This window comes from Penaeus monodon, unplaced genomic scaffold, assembly GCF_015228065.2.
Source record: "Penaeus monodon isolate SGIC_2016 unplaced genomic scaffold, NSTDA_Pmon_1 PmonScaffold_4185, whole genome shotgun sequence".
Lineage (NCBI taxonomy): Eukaryota > Metazoa > Arthropoda > Malacostraca > Decapoda > Penaeidae > Penaeus > Penaeus monodon.
The window spans coordinates 26-17,500 of record NW_023658984.1 but is presented as its reverse complement, the minus strand read 5'-3'; the positions used below and the strand labels follow the sequence as shown (position 1 = coordinate 17,500).

General features: G+C 38.9%; 1 pseudogene; it reads left to right on the top strand.

The window, feature by feature from the left end:
• LOC119570852 overlaps nt 1-7,351 on the top strand; it is a 9,127-nt pseudogene extending 1,776 nt beyond the window's left edge.
• Nucleotides 7,352-17,475: the final 10,124 nt, after the last annotated feature.

Genomic DNA, 17,475 nt, shown 5'->3' with positions numbered 1-17,475 from the left:
GTGGAAGGTCAGGAAGCATAGAAGTTGATTAGCTTAAGGCATATAGCAGATATACTGCGTGAATGTTGTTGTTGTTGTTGTTTTGGTGCAGTGATAGATGAAATGTAGTCAAATTCTTATTTTTATTTGTCTTTTTTTCCCTTTCTGTTACCCCATGCACCCTTACATCTTTAACAGCTTTTGGAATCAAGAGTATTGATAATATGAGTATGAATGACAGATGAAAGATAAAATGACTATACACAAAATAGATTTATTTACTTGAAGAATTGAAGATAAAACCCAAAACAATTTTGGGTATATATCATGTATATGTTCATATGTTCTGCAGGTTTGACTTGAGAACTATTTTATATAAAAACTATATAGTGTACCTTTATTGACTACATAGCACTAGTTTTGCTGCCTTTGGGAGTCTTGATGTACTTCACAGTAATATATTCAGAAGAAATGTTAAATATATATGTTACAACACTCAGGAGACATTCAGTACAGGAGATTGGATAATGTGCAAACTGATATTTTGAAGCACATGAGTGTATGAGGGATATTTAATCTCTACAAGTAGTATTAAGTTCATTATTAATGTAGTCATGTAACATGAAGTTGTTAGGTAAAATGATTAGTTCATTTTGCACAAGAGGAAAAATATGTAAGCTATAGGAATAGGAATGAACAAAGGAGATTTGAAATAAGAATAAGCCTGTGTAACTGAACACAACCATAAACACAGTAATGTACACACACAGATGAATTGGAACAGCTGTGATCATAGAGTATAAAATGTGTTAGACGAGATGGCAGCAATAGTAGAATATATTTTGTTAATAGAGATGTTTAATTTTAACCTAAGTGCTGGTCAGTGGACTGGATTACCTTACCTCAGATTTATTGTATAAAATTTTCTGAGGATAGTTAAAACTTGGTGACTACCTTGGGGCCTGATTTTGATGATTTTTTCTGAGTTCTTATAATCCTGGCCAAATGTCTTTGAGTCTCAATTGTAACTTCATTTGGATGACCATACCTCAGCTTTCTGTAGTCATTTGGCTTTGGCTTCTATCGTGTGGCCTCATTTGATGCTTTTTCCTATGTTTTTTCATACTATTGAGAATTTCTTCAAGAAAAATTTTTGCTTTCCTAACTGATGAGGAGACTGGACTGAGTGGAAGCTGATTAATCCTTTATTACATCGACTATATTGCATTTCATCTCTGCATAAGTGGTTTGACCATATTACTCTTCAATCAAATAGCATGATTCTTACGTAAATGAATTGAAAACAAGGTCAATCCCTGTGTTATGGTCACATTCAGCTAGGGCAAATTGAAAATTATATTCTTGTAGCCGACAAAACAGTCGCTGGTACAAGAAATAATCTGCAGATGTAAATGGAAATACCACAAAGAAAGGAAAAAATTATCATGGGAAGCGCCACTCACAGCCTAAGTCCACTCGATGCTCCCAAGTTTCAGCTCTTATCTTGACGTTGATATTGAGGTGAAGACAATACTCACTGGGGGTTGTTGGACCCTCCCTCAGGCAGTAGCCTAAGGGTACACCCAGTCAGGGCAACTTAGATCATTGAATAAATTTTATGATATGGAGTGTGTCTACTGGAAAGAAATGCAGTTATTATAATGTGTTTTCTCTGTATAGGCTATTTCATTCAAAAAAATTCTTTTCAGTTATATTAATTGCATGTCTAGAATCAACAATAAAATAAAGTAACCAAAATTTATGCAATGCATTTATAATTTACACAACTTACATTATGACCTGAGAGCCAGTTGGTGTGCAAGTGCCTAAAAGAATTACTGCTAGGGTTTTGGTGCAAATGTACTGAGAGATTAAGCTAACAAACGATATAAAAAAGATCACATACAATTTTACCAAGTCACTCACTGCCATAGTTCTCCAAGGTTCTTAGTAAAGGTATCCTCAATAGTTGATAAAGGGAGAGTCTGTGATATCTCTGATAATCAAATTGGAATTACACAGGTTTTGCAAGAAAAGGAAACCTAGCTTGAATTTTTTTTATTGTTTATATTTAATGCCTTTTTTTTTTGCTATACATTTATAATAATAGTAAGATCTCTTTTGTCATTCATTGCAGATGGCACGTAAGCGTGAAGAGAGAGCTATTAGAAATGCACAGCGGGCAGCTCGGAAAGCCCGTGCTTCTCAAAGTGGGCAAGACCCAAGCTTCGTTTCCTTGAAGCAGCAGTTGGCGGCCATGGGACTAACCCTAAGAGAAATACCTGGAGATGGGTTAGTCTTCACTGAAGATATTTCGAATCTTTTATTTTTCTCTTTTTTATGATATAAAGCTATAATAATGTATATTTAAAATACCATGATTTACATAGTAGTCTGCATTTTTAATGTTTTATTTTTGGAGGATTTGTATTACTTGAAATATATATGTTAGAGTATACATAGGTTATGCTTTATATTTATTGTTTATCTAGATTATGCTTTATATTTAATGTTTTCCATCTAGAAAGTTTTGGTATTCTATATTTATTTAGTTATATGTATTTATTTTACATTATATAATACTTCAGTTATATAATATGAAAGTGACTAAAATCAAGTCTTTCGTGTTCCAGAAACTGTTTATTTCGTGCACTAGGAGATCAGCTAGATGGAACGCCAAACACACACCAAAAGCACAGACAAGATGTTGTTGCTTACATGCGACAGCATCGCAGTGACTTTGAGCCTTTCGTTGAGGATGATGTCCCATTTGATAGGCACTGTAAGTCAGCGTTTTATTTATTATTTAGTTTTTAAACAACAGATCTGTTTAAACATAGGAATTCAAATTGATTGTTAACTTCACTCTAACCAAAAAAATGTGTTGAAGAAGAGCAGTACATTCTACTTCGGAAGTTTTATGTGAAAGATGTTTAAGTTCTCCAGAAATATGAAGGTGAAATGTTTTTTATGATAGCATTACACACATAAAGATACAAGTTAAAGCTCTGCTTGAATTATTTCTGGTCAATTTAACAATAAGATGTATATTGAAATATCACAGAATTGATATACTAACTTTTGAAGGAAACAACTGTTCTTTTGATAAATTTCCAGTTGCTGTTTTCTCTATTTTCTTCATCAAATACTGGATTACTGATCATGATATGTACCAGAGAAAAAACAAAATTTGCTGATTAAAGCACAAAAGTCTACAGTAGCATATTACCAATTGAGAAAATACTATATAATTATGTTCCTATATCCTATATTACACTGCAGTATCATAATACTTAATTTGTCCAATAGTATTATCACAAAACTCACTAGAATATATGTACAGAATATAAATTTTGTTTAAATACAATGTGCTTGTTTGTAATTGGTATTTTTCAAGTACCTTAGGTAATTAAAAGAACAAGTACAAGTAATGTTGAATTTTTAAACTCCAAGTAAAAGTACATATATATGAAAATCAATACGCAAGTCCAATTACAGGTACAAGTACATGTACTTGGACCCTACCCTGCCACAAGGAGTCAGTTATTAGTCATGCCTATCTCACATGTTTACCCCTTTCTTTGATTCTTTTTTATTTTTTATTGTTATTAGAATGGTTAAAGCGATTGCAAATTTGAATCAACACATGTAAGTATTTGGGTGTACTTTAATTCCATTATTCTTTCAGTGAGCAACTTGGCTGAACTTGGAACTTATGCTGGGAACGACTGTATTGTTGCTTTTGCACGCCTTCATGAAGTTAACATTGTAATTCATCAACTAAATGCTCCCCTTTGGCAGGTAAGGGGAATGAACATATATTGGGTGCAAATTTGTGTAGATATCAATTTGTATGTATATGCATGGTGGGTGAGGGTGTGAGAGTGGAAGGGAATGGCGGTGTTAAGACCGTGAGTGTGGGTATGTGTGTGCATACTTGCATGCATGAGTGCAATGCCAGTGTGTGTATGCATGTGCCTTCTTTATATGTTTCTTATTGTTTAGCAGTCTAATTATATATCTGCATCTGCAAGTTCCTGCAGGATGCAGATGCAGGACTCGTGATAAGGCTTAGACATCCTGTAATAATCCATTGCCTTTCCTTATATTTCATGTCTTTGTACTTTAGGCCAGTATGCATTAATATGTTTAAGGAATTATAATTATTTTTATTATTAACTGTAATTATGAATATTATTTTCATGTTTATATATTTAAATTCAGTCTGATTCTTAATTGATTTATTTTATTTCAGATTTCTGGAATTGAAGGTAAAAAAAATATTCGCGAACTCCACATATCATATCATAATGGTGATCACTACAATAGTGTGCGCAGAACTGGAGATGTAACAACCAGTCCTGCAAGCATCAAGTTAGCTGTAAGTAATGATATTTTTTTTGCAGTTTACCTTATCATTGTATTTTGTCACTCTGCTTGTTCTTGTTCTCTTCCTCCTCCTCCTCCTCTTTCTCCTCTTCCTCCTCTTCCTCCTCCTCTTCCTCTTCCTCCACCACCTCTTCCTCTTTCTCCTCCTCCTCCTTCCCCTCTTCTTCTTCTTCTTCTTCCTCCACCTCCACTTCTTCCTCCACCTCCTCTTTTTCCTCCACCTCCTCTTCCTCCTCTACCTCCTCTTCTTCCTCCTCCTCCTCTTCTTCTTCCTCCACCTCCTCCTTCTCCTTCTCCTCTTCTTCTTCTTCCTCCACCTCCTCATCCAATATCAGTACAAAATCACATCAACTTTTCTTCTCACTGCAGGTTCAGGAATCCTCAAATGATACCAAAGATAAAAGAAGAACGGGAGCAAATCCCCCGAAAAGTCCTACAGTGATGACTACTGCCAGGACTATGGCCAGGAGTATGGCCAGGACTATTCAGTTTGGTCAGGGAGGGTTACGACTACTCAGAGCCAGTGTATGAAGGTCTCTCCAAGGAGGAGCAGATGGTCATTGATAAGACAGGCTGTGAGGATCTGCAGCTGATCAGGTTTCAGCTGGAGGCCCATGAGTACGATGTGGAGGAAGCCATTGACTCTACACTCAGCTATGTTATCTCACAGCAGAAAGGTGTGTGTTGTGGTTCATATTCTATTTTGTGGCTGAGATTCCTGTGATTTTTATTACTGTTAATTGTAGTTGAAATTATTTCAGTGTTACTAACCACTTTCTTTGTCATTGTTATCATTAGTCATAGATCACCTATATAAGTGTTGTTTTTACTTTTATGGTCATCATTTTTAATAATACTTCCATCTTATGTGCTGCTGTCATTATTTAATCCTCCAGGAGAAAACCCTCAAATCACACTCAGCAGTAATGGCATATGGGGACCAAATGGGACCGGGACTCGCATATTTGGGGAGGGCGCAGCCACTCCCCTCGCCCCCCCAACATCCATCCATCCAAGTTACCAAAAGAAGACAGCACAGGAGAAGCTCCAGCAGCGCTTGCGCACACAGCCGGTAAGTGTGTGGGTCTTGGGTCATGGCTGGTTCCCTTAAGGACCAGTAGATATTGGTGGTGTAGTTATAATAGCTTAACATGTGTGTTTTTCTTCCTTTTTCTTGTATTTCTTTGTCTTGTTTACTTTTTTTCTTCTTTTTCTCCCCCCCCCTTCCTCCATCACATCATTTTCCCCACTTCCTCTTCCACTTCCTTTTCATCATTCTCTCTTTCCTACTTCTCTTTCTTATTTTTTTCATCCATCTCTTCCTCTTACTCCTCCTCTGTCTTTGCCTTCTTCTTCTTCTTCTTCTTCTTCTTCTTTCTTCTTCCTCTTCTTCCTCTCTTCCTCTCTTCTTCCTCTCCTCTTCTCTTTCTCCTCTTCTTCTTCCTCCTCTTCTTCTTCCTCCTCTTCTTCTTCTTCCTTCTCTTCTTCTTTCTTCTTCCTCCTCCTCTTCTTCTTTTTCTTCCTCCTCTCTTCTTCTCTTCTCCTCCTCTTCTCTTCTTTTCCTCCTCTTCTTCTTCTTCTTCCTCCTCTTCTTCTTCTTCTTCCTCCTCTTCTTCTTCTTCTTCCTCCTCTTCTTCTTCTTCTTCCTCCTCTTCTTCTTCTTCTTCCTCCTCTTCTTCTTCTTCTTCCTCCTCTTCTTCTTCTTCTTCTTCTTCCTCCTCCTCTTCTTCCTCCTCTTCCTCTTCTTCTTCTTCTTCTTCTTCCTCCTCCTCCTCTTCTTCCTCCTCTTCTTCTTCCTCTTCTTCTACTTCTTTTTCTTCTTCTACTTCTACTTCTAGCACTTTTTCTTCTTCTTCTACTTCATGTCTTCTTCTTGTACTTCTTGTACTTCTTCTACTTCTTTTTCTTTTGTTTTATTTTTATTTTTATTTATTTACTATTATTTACTATTTTTTCCCCCTTGTCTTTGTCTTTTTCTTTTTCTTTTTCTTTTCCTTTTCCTTTTTTTTTCCTCCTCCTCCTCCTCCTCCTCCTCCTCCTCCTCCTTTTGGATATGTTAAAATAAATATCATTTTGAAAACACATTTATATGCTTGAAACATGAACACTTGTATATACTGAATAAGTTCACATCCCCTCAGCACTTGTCTAACTCCAAACGCAAGGAGCTGAAGAAGCAGTTGAGGAAACAACAAGCAAATGACAGGAAGAGGCAGCAGCAAGCAAGCTATGACTCGGATGACCCGACCTCAAACCCCAGTGATGACTCAGAGGTTATCATCGTCAAAGACATTGGTTGCCTGAGTATTTAAGTGATGTAGATGGTACGCAATACATAAAGATGTTAGATACTTTACAAGGATTTAGACATTAGCTATGAGTGCTGATGGTAAGAAACAGATTGAAAACATTACATGGATGAATTATTACTTTATAACTTTATATTAACTGATGGTGCATGACACATCAGTGTTTATTGTGATGTAAAAAATTAAAGAATTTAAATTGGAAGCTTTATTGGGAGGGGAGGGGGGCAAAACTTGAACAAGATAGTAAATACTTTTTTTTGAGATGGTTGACATGCATTTATTAAATCTCATATTCAATTGATACCTGTCAAGCAACAGATTTTCAAAGATAACAAAAGCAGTAGATGAAGACATCTTTTCATTTAGCTTTGCCTTTGGCTCATAGCAGTCATGTGTGGAAATGATTGCACAAGGAAAAGAGGAAACAAGAAGAAATAATAAAAAAGACTAGTCGTGCAAATAAAAGTCACTGTTTCTTTATTTTAAGATGTTTATGAAGGATCTCTGCCCATTCAAACAATTAAGAAAAACAAATAGAAACGGGCCTTTTGTTATTTTGTGAATCTTATTATTTGGTGGATCTTCAAGATAGTGTTTGAGATGGTTTATCTGCCTGTAGGTCTGTAGGTCTTGGGGAGGGTGAATACCCTTTGCAGAAATAACCATAAAAGTAAAAGGAGAAGGATATACCCATATAGGTAAGTAAAAAATCATTTAGAATAAATTTAAAATTATAATAGTAATAATTATTTTAGTTGTTTTTCCATGCTGTTGACTTATTTGTGGAGTATAGGTCTTAAATTCTTAAAGGTATTACAAAGAAGACAAAACAAAATTAGTTTTGTGCTTCAGGGTTCAAAGCTGGTAAAGATACACCCTTTTTATATTTTTCTGGTTTTTGTCTGTGATTGTACTTTAGGAAAGGGCTTTAATCAAACTGTCCATTTGTTCTTCAAGACTACCAGTTGTAAAGGAGACAAATATTGCAAACTATACTAAGAACAGTAACTTGCCTTTATACCCAGGTTGTTTCTTGTAATTTAATTCTCAGTAAAACTGCAGTAGATGAAACCAGTGAATGTGTATTTTATTTTATAATCATTGTAGGGCAGTTCTAATGTAATTTATAAAGACCTTCATAGTAGATCATATGTTTTATTTGCTCTACATTTGATTACATTTAATGAGGTAAAAAAAAGTAGGAAGGACCAAGACATGTGCATCAACTTCTCATTTCTCAAGCCGTGACTATGATATTAGTATCACCATATTTTGTCTCACCACTCACATTCACAAATATTTATTAACTCTTAAAAAGCAGAGTATTGTGAGGACCTGTGATTATATTACTCTCTTACTTCTTTTCTTGCAAGTGCTCAACCTCCAATTCAACAGCTGCTTGGTAAACTGCTAGTCACTAACTCTACTGCAGGTACTTCCTCAAGATTTACAGGTTTGCAGTTTGGTCAGCTGATTTCCTGATCAGACTAATCTGGATACAGTGTGCTGTACTTTTTTTGTATGTGTATATTGAGGTGTATACATTTTGTTTTACAACAGTTGTGGGCTTTTAAGTGATTGGATGAGACTGCATTTGATTTTTCTGTGATATGAAAGAAATGGAAGTGTTGGCTTGCATTTTATATCTTCACTGTTGGAATAATTAATATTCACTGGATGCAACAAGTAACTGCTGCCAATTCAGAGAAATCTACTGCACGTTCATATCCATCTCAAATTATGATTAAGTTTTACTGTTAGTAGGCATGTAACTTAACAGTTACTTACACTAATAAGGAGCATATAGCAGAGGATCTTGTTAAAGTTTAGAAAAGAGAAAACAAAAAAAAAACAAAAAAAAAAGACATAATTAGGATAGCAAGTCTCTTGGAGATACTGAAAAAGGATTCTAAAAATTAAATGCCTGTTATGATACTAGTAACATTTGAAATTGTCTTATATTTCTTTATTACATACTGTAAGCTTCTTGAAATTCTTATTCAAGATAGAGCAAATGTTCACTATAAGCATCAGAAACTTTTCTTATGAGGTTTTATTCATAGAGGTCTGCTATTGAGTGACATGCATCTGCAGACAAATTTACACAAGGCTGTATAACTGCAAATGAAGAATAACTTTTGAAAGCATTTGTTTTATTTTATCCTTCAATACCCCCCCAATCCCTTGCCCGCTGTTGTCGTGGGGGGGCTTAGGAGGCGGAGACTGGGACCCAATGATGGGGAACTCCCCAACCTTGGGACTCAGCCCTCGACTCAACTAATTTTGCATGGTCTTTTTTTCCTTCCCACTTTTCGTTTCTGTCCCTTCACCAAACCCTTCTACTATCCACCTCCTAAGGTGTGAGAGCCGTGCTGAAAGGATGAAAGGCTGACTTTGTGCCAGTCCTGAATGCCCTGAGGGAGCCATGGGCATGGTATTCCCCTGATTTAGTTACTAGCCCTTACCCATCAAGGGACCCTGAGGGGTGACTGTTTTTATCCCCAACATAATCCAGGCTTACCATGGCCAGTAATGAAAATCTATCCCCACTATTAGGGGCAATGAGGCTTGCCCCTTTATCAAATAGCCCCAACGATGTAAACCCACCCGATTCCCTGACCCCAGGCTCTCCTTTGACCACGGCTCCGAACACTGCAATAACTACCCCCTCATCAATGCCTACTAGTACAGTAGCCAACAATCAACCCTTAAGGAACATTTCCACTCTCCCAGCACGCTCAACTTCAACACCTCTACCCCCACAACCTCCAACATCAACCACCCCATCCTCCCTTATTAATACCTTACAGCCTTATTGCCCACCTCCCCATAACACTACCTCCCTCAACACTACTCCATCGTCACGCCCCCGCCCTTCTACTACCCCTATCACTACAACAATTTTAAATACCCTCTTCAGCGCAGCCAAATGGGACCGATTTTTCGTGATCCCTCCCACAGCTCCCTACTCTGACAACACCCTTCTCTTCCAACAATGTCTCCAAAAACAAGTAGGTAAAGTCTCTTTCCGTAGCCGACCCGACCGCTCCCGTCTTGTCATAGTAACATCCGAAAACCAAGCTATAGCATTAACAAAACTAACATGACCTATATGGTAACCCCATCCTTGCAGAACCCCATCCAACCCTCAATACTTGCACCGGAACAGTTTCAATCTCCCCAGCAAATTGCCCAATCTATGACAAAGATTGGTCAGACTGTGGAGGAGACCTACTTGCCTGTCTCACAGACTATGATGCAACATCAGTACAATGCTACTCCATTCCCCCCAGAGGTCATCGAAAGAAACCCACTAACATAGCCAAAATTACCTTCCATAGACATGACCTTCCCTCTAATGTCTACATAGGAGGAGAATCCCTCCCTGTTCGTCCATACCAACCTCCTCCACGTCACACCCAGCCAAACATTGCCGTTCCACAGCCAGATGCCCACTATGTGCCCAACCTGGCCATACCCGATCTAACTGCTCTGCACAATCACGCACATGTGCCAACTGTGGCGGCCCCCCATAATGTATTTTATAGGGGCTGTCCCACCTACAAATTTGAGTCTGAGGTAGCAACTCTCAGATTCAAACTTGGACTCACACTACGTGAAGCCAGACAAGAAGCACGTCGACGTGGCTTCTCTCTTACTCCTTACTCCAGTAATACTGCTCATTCTATCAATTCTCCTAAACCCACCCCCCCTACATCTAACCCCCCCTCTTCTACCTCCTACATTTCCCAGTCAAACCCCTTTTTTCCATCCTAAATCCAGACACTCCAATCTCTACTACAAATATTTCAATCACCATTACAACCCCAACACCTTCCCCTCTCCCTCCTCGCACAACCCGTAACAGACAGAACAAACGTTCCTTTGCCCCTACGCTTGAGACACCAATCCTCTCTTCCCCCCCTCACAAGAAATCCTTTATCCCCCAAAACTCCCCAACCAACTCCTCAGAAGAAACTATTGAAAATATTCAAGATTACTTAATGAAAAGTGACACTCAACCTCCAAATCTTACAACTCCTGCTCCTTTCACATTCCAAGTAACTGCTGATATCCATCCTCCTCCTAACGATATCCCCCCTACACCCTATCCTCTTAACCCCTCCCAACACAGCCCATCCCCCCCGACCCCAGCCCCGCCCACATTAACCCTCCCACCATCCCCTCTATCCCTTCCATTCCCTCCTGGATACACACGTGAAACCCTTATGTAACCCTCCCACCATCCCCTCTATCCCTTCCACTCCCTCCTTGATACACACGTGAATCCCTTATGTCACAAGTATCCCCTTCCACAGACCCTCTGTCTCCTAATAACCCCTCCTAGTAGAACACCAACTCCCACACCTCTCCCATCTCAGACCTCTCGGTCCTCATCCCACCCTCTAGCTGCTTCCTCCTCAAAATCTCCAAAACGTACTACAATCTATATCACTAAAGTATAACTATCCTTCATTGGAATATTCGCGGTTTCCGCTCCCACAGATCTGACCTTTGTCATATCCTTTCATCTTATAACCCATCTATTGTATGCCTTGAAGAGACCTTTCTTACACATCCTCCAATACCAATCCCCAATTATCATTTTGTCTCTTCCCCACATTCCCTTTATGTCTCGTCCATACTTACCTCTGCTTTCCCCCACCTATCCTCCCTTCACCGACCTCCCAACCTATCAGACATCTTACAGAATCCCACACTTTCTGTTTCAACAACCCATTCTCTTTCCTCAAACGCAATACATATCCTCCATCTAATCTAACTCCTTACCACACCCGACTCTAACCCTTTCACTCACCCCAAATTTCCCTTTTCCCAGCTTAGACAACTAATCACTAACTCAACCACCCTTCCCTAACATTAACTATAGTGCTACATGGGCCTTAGATGTCTAGCACATTTATCTTGCTTTTAACCATTAACCATTAAAACCATTCCTCAAGAAAATCGGTTTCTCAGACCTCCTCTCCAGAAACTCTTGAAGACACCCCAAACTTTTTAAACAGGACTCATCCACCCTCCAACCCCCCATTTCTATTCGCTCTACATTGGAAGTATTTGTAGATATCCATCCTCTTCCTCCCACTCTCCCGAAAAGCACCCATTCACTTCTTCTCCATGTACATCACCATTCCCTCTGCCTTTCCCATTACCCTTACATCCCACTTGCTCACGTGACTACAACAGATCCCTCCCCTCTTTACATTCTTCCCGACAATTCACCCCCATCCCGTGTTCCCTTATCTCATTTTCTACATTTTCTCCTACTTTTAATAACTATCATTTCTACCTGCATTACTCGTTAATGTTTCATAATTGCTGTTTTGCAGTTTTCCTCGTTAACTCCTTTCTAACCTTTTCGCCACATTACATTACCATAGTGCTATTTGACCTTTAATGTTTATCACATTGATTTCTTCTAACAATTAACCATTCTCGTGTCATACTAGGGAACATGGGTGTATTCATAAATCCTTCCTTTTCAAACATACCTTTTGCATCAAAATTGGTTCTTCCCACCAGGCAGCGTGTTTAGCACCACTAGTGGTTAACGGTTTAGTTTCAATATTGCCACTAGGTATCCAATCCTCTTAGTGTGTGGATGACTTGGCCATCTATACCTCGGGCCCTTCCATACCTACTCTCCGACAACTCTTTCAGTCTGCAACATTTTTATCTTTTCTTGGGCCATTGATCATGGCTTTCGCTGTTCCACCACCAAATCCTTCATTTGTGTTGCGGCATGACTGCAAGGCAGAAATGAGTTTAGCAAAAGAAAAGGGGGTATTATAAGAGATGGGAGTGCGTTCTTTGGCTGTTTTAATGAATGAGAAGTGGGTGGAGATGAGAGCCACTACTGACCTGCTTGAAATACGCAGTTCAGTAGCAACTTTTAAAAGATCAGAGATGAGGGTATTACGGATATGGAAGACGGGCAGGTAGTTTCCTTAATAATTTATGGATTCTTCAACAGACTGCAGAAATAGGGGTAGATCATGTAACTTAAGAAATATAATTTCACCTGCTGGTTGTAACAGATTGATTTATTTATGAAGAAAAAAAATCTACGGCGACATTTAAGGTCTATAACGGCGTATTCAAAATACAGCGATAGGTTGGGGTCAATAAGGCGATGTTTGTGGATTTCCAAAATGGTTAATGGTCAAAGCAAATAAATATGGCCTATACCTTAGGTCATATATCATTATGATGAAGTGGCGAAAAGGGTAAGAAATTGCTAATGATTAGGATAAGTGGACAGAAGAAGGAGACGAAGAAAGGAAAGGAGAGTAGAAAAGACCATTGCAAATTAGCTGAGGCGAGGGCTGAGCTCCAAAGTAGGGGTGATCCCCTACATTGGGACTCAGTCCTCGTCTTTTGAAACCCACACGACGACAATGAGTAATAGAGGTTCGTATTGTGCGGCGTAGTCGAGCGGGTGCTCTTTTAAATGTGATAAGGACATTTGGATTATATGATCGGGAAGTTCAGGGAATGGATGTAAAGGCAGCATTCAGGACAATGACTGTGAATGTTTACAAAATAAAATTAATATGCTACCATCACATGACTTATATCACTATAGAAAGGTGAGTAAATGGACTAAGGTAGGGATTACCAAGGGTAATTAGGTCAAAGTTGTCAAAGGAAGAACTGGGTTTCATAGGAAGGTAGTTTAAAAAAAGGAAAAAGGGGGGTTTAAAGGGGCGACTAGATAAGTTTCGGGAAAAAATGTTAGGTGAAGTGAGAACCAGGGATGGGGTTGTAACAAAAGTCAAGGGGAAGGAGATGCAAATGAAGATGGGGGAAGGGGATATATTGGAAGGGTAGTGGGGGGGGCAGCAATAGGAGGGGATGGATAGACATTATTGATAAAGGGGGAAAGGGAAAAGAGGGGAAAATGGGGAGGTGTTATTTTGGGTCATGATTAATAATTTTGATGTCTTCAATTCAAGGGGTTTTGGGTTTGGGAGGTCGAGAAAAAAATTTTTTTCTTATGAAGGTAGGAAAGAGGTGGGTTTGGGAAAAGAGGGTGGGTGGGGAAAAGTTTAGATTGTTTGCTACTGGAGGGGGGGGGGTTCGGGGCAAGTAAGTGGGGGTTCTGGTTTTAGATTACAAAAGTTTTGTTTGGGAGAGGAAGGGGGGGTAACGGGAGGAGGGGGGGGGGGGTTAATAGAAACTTTTAGAAAGAAAAATGAATGCTAACACTAAGGTCATTAGACTATAAAGGTTAGTTTTAAAAGAGTAGGGGGGGGTCTTGATTATAATTTGGTTAAAAGTCAACAACTAGGTTTTAAAAAAAGAGAAAAGGTGGGCAAAGATAATGGATTATGGTGGATTAAGAAAGGGGGGATTGTCATGTAAATATTGTAGTGTCTACAAGGAGAACGTTTCAGAGTTGAAAGTGGTGATTCTGTAATTTGTCGGGGGTTGGGGGTCGGTAAAGGGGAGGATGGGTGAGGAAAGAAAGGAAAAGGCTGCAAAAAGGGAGGGGGACAAAAAAAATTTGGGGAAGAAAGAGGAAACTTTTGGGGGACACAGGGGCGGATCAGAACGAACATCAGATTGAGGGTTTTTAGGCGGGTGGGGTTTTGTGTGGGGTGTGTGATTTTAGGTATACACACACACACACACACAATGTGTATAATGTAATATATATATATACTATAAATTATATATTATTAATATATTAATATATAATATAAAATTTTGATAATATATATAAATAATTTTTTAATTTTAATAATAATTATATAAAATTTTAATATATTATAAAATTTTAATTTTATATATATATTTGTGTTTTATTATTATATATATAATATATATATAATATATTATATATTTATATTGTATATATATATATATTTTATATATTAATATATATATTTTAATATAATTATAAAAAATAAAAAATGTATATTCATATGGGTGGGGGTTTTTCATGCCATGGGATGTGAAGCGATGGTGTGCTGCCAGATGGGGTTTAAGTGCTTGCATGTCTTCTCACTTGTAGCTCCCAATGCGGGCAGCCTATGCGAAAAAGGGGGAGCAGCTCTGCAAAAACCCTTTTTTATCATGGCCTTTCTGGGGGCCCTCCTGGGTCCCCCATGGAAATACACCTTGGGGCCCAAGCTAAACTAGGGGGGATCTCAAAGCAGTGAAGGCCCTAGACCCCCAGTCGTGTGTGGGTGTTTATTGGTCGAGCGCCCTAAAAAAAAGCAGCAAAAAAAAACATTGCCTTGTCCCACCCGAGTGCCCTTGGTCCCGGAGTCAACGTCTCGTTTGCGTTTTTGTTTCGGGTTATTTAACTTTTAAAACTTTTTATCTTTTTTTTACAAGAAAAAAAACCCTCCTTCATTTCTTTATGCTATGGTGACAGGGGGCTACAAAGTTGTGGCCCTCCGCCCCAACCCGCACCCACTCTTTACCCATGGAGGCAAGGGGTAGTGAGGGGGAGGCCCAAATCTGGGCGTCTTTTGGGGCCAACTTTTTCCTCTCTAGTTCTTTTTATCTTCCCCGTGCCTGCAGGGTATTTTTGAGAATTATGTATTCGTGGGGGAAATGGGGACTAATTACGCCCTTTCTTAGGGAGGATCGGGGTAAAGGGGCTTTTCAAAACTCGATCCTTAGGGCGTGGAAACGCAACCAGGTCCCCCTAAGGGGGAGAGGAAGATTAAGAAAAACCCCGGGTTTGGGCCTGGTACGCCCGATTTCCTGGATACATTTCAGGGAGGGACGGACGGGCAAACGGACCGGATTAACATTCCAGGAATGTAAGGGTTTTTGAAAAAGTTCGTGTGTAAAAATGTTAACCAATTTATCATTAAAAGGGGCCTTTAGGGGCAAAAAGGGTGGTGGTTTTTTTTTATTTTTGTCCGAAAAATTTCAAGTAGTGTTCCTATTAAAGTTCAATTTTTATTTTCCCGGTTTAAAGTCCCTTAATGATTCATAATCTCCCCAAATAAAAATAACTATTCCCTTTGCCCCAAATACTAAAGGGGGAATATCTGCAAGCGAAACCAGAGAATATGAAAAAACCCAAAATAGCCCTGAATTTACTAAAGCCTCGTTTCACTGAAGTGCTTTTGATTTTTACTTTGGGGTTAGTTGTACAAAGAAAACTCGATACAGTATTTTTCATTTATTTTCCCAAACCTAATAATTGGGAATTTTTGAGAGCTCTTTGCTTTCGTTTTAAACGCACGAATAAAATTTAAATTTTTGGGATTTTTAAAAGGGCTTGATAAAAAAACTTCAAAAATACTTGTCCGAGCCCTAAAGGTAGAGGAACGCCCGGCCCGATGGAAACGATATGAGATTTTAAACATTTAAACATGATGCCATGTTAATTGCTAGAAGTGTTTCATGAAATTTGGAAAAAGCCACACTCATGGCACTTCGTCCCAAAATTCCCCTATTGAAAGGAAAAGAAAAACCCCGATCCGCTATTTTTCGCCAATTTTGGTTTACAAAAGCTTTTTGCAAATCATGGAACGAACTTTTCAGAGGAATTTCATTCTTTAAACTCCGAAATTTTCTAATTTACGAGGAGTGCGGCTCCCAAAATCCCCTTTCGGAAGCCAAGTTGTCACCAATAAAGCTGGAAGTCAATTCAGAGGCATTTCCAAAAAAAAAATTTTTTTTTATTTTAATTTTTTAGATATAAAAAAAACGCCTGTGCCCTTTATAAATTTTATTTACGACGAACTTTTGCTGTCAAATAATTTTGCAATGTCATTTTTCGGACATTTTGTCCTGCAAATGGAGTCCCACAAGGAAGTGTCTTGCACCCAAAAGATTTCTGTGCATGATTAATGACATCAAAAGCTCCCCCGGAATTTAAATATCCGACCTGATGAGTGGTATTATCATTCCGCAGTAAAGTAGAATTTCGGCAAATCGCACCAAATGGCAATAAAAATTTATTCATAATAGGGCCCCAGTGGAGTTTTTTAAATTTTCCACAAAAATAGTTGGGGTTTTTTTTTTTACATAGGGAAAAAGCCCAACACAGGGAAAAATCTAGAAAATCACCCCAATACCAAATTTAAAAAAACGCCCAAAATTTTTGGGGACTTTTGACCGTAGACTAAAAATTGGGAAAAACCCAAGGTCAATAAAGAATAATGTCAAAGAGACTAAATTTTTAAGATGCATTCTTAAATAAAAGGGGAGGATAAAAGTCTTTGCTAAAGATATTAAAAACCCCGTTGGGCCCAAAGTAGATATGGGGCAAAATTTTATGGTCGGCGCGAGCTCAAATCTGAAAAAACTTGGGTGTTTCAGAACGTTGCTTAGTGGTGTCTTGGAGCCCGAAAGTATTCGAATCGAGCGTCTTTAGGGGGAGGGGGAGTACCTCCCCTCCGGCCAGCAATGTGACTGTGTCGCCCAAGTAGCCCAAAAGCCAAATCACCCCAAAAGAGAATGCTTTTGCTTTAGCTTTGGCCCGAGGGCCGGGCGTTAGGCCCCTGGCGAGGGAGCCAAATCGTCCAACAGGAATGCTTTACTTTGGCATTTGCGCCTGCAGGGGCCCTGGTTTTAGGCAGCCACCAAAAAACTCCATGATTGTCGAGAAATCGGTAGAGATCTCTCTTCCCTCGATACCCCTGGGTTTATTTAAAAATACGATATGGGAAAATCCCACATTTTCCATTGTGGATGCTTGGCTTCCATGATGACCAAGCCATGGTACCCGGGGGCGGAGGGACGCCAAGGTTTTGGAGTCCTTATAAAAATCTTTCCTTTTTTTTTCCAAAAAAAATTTCAAAATTTC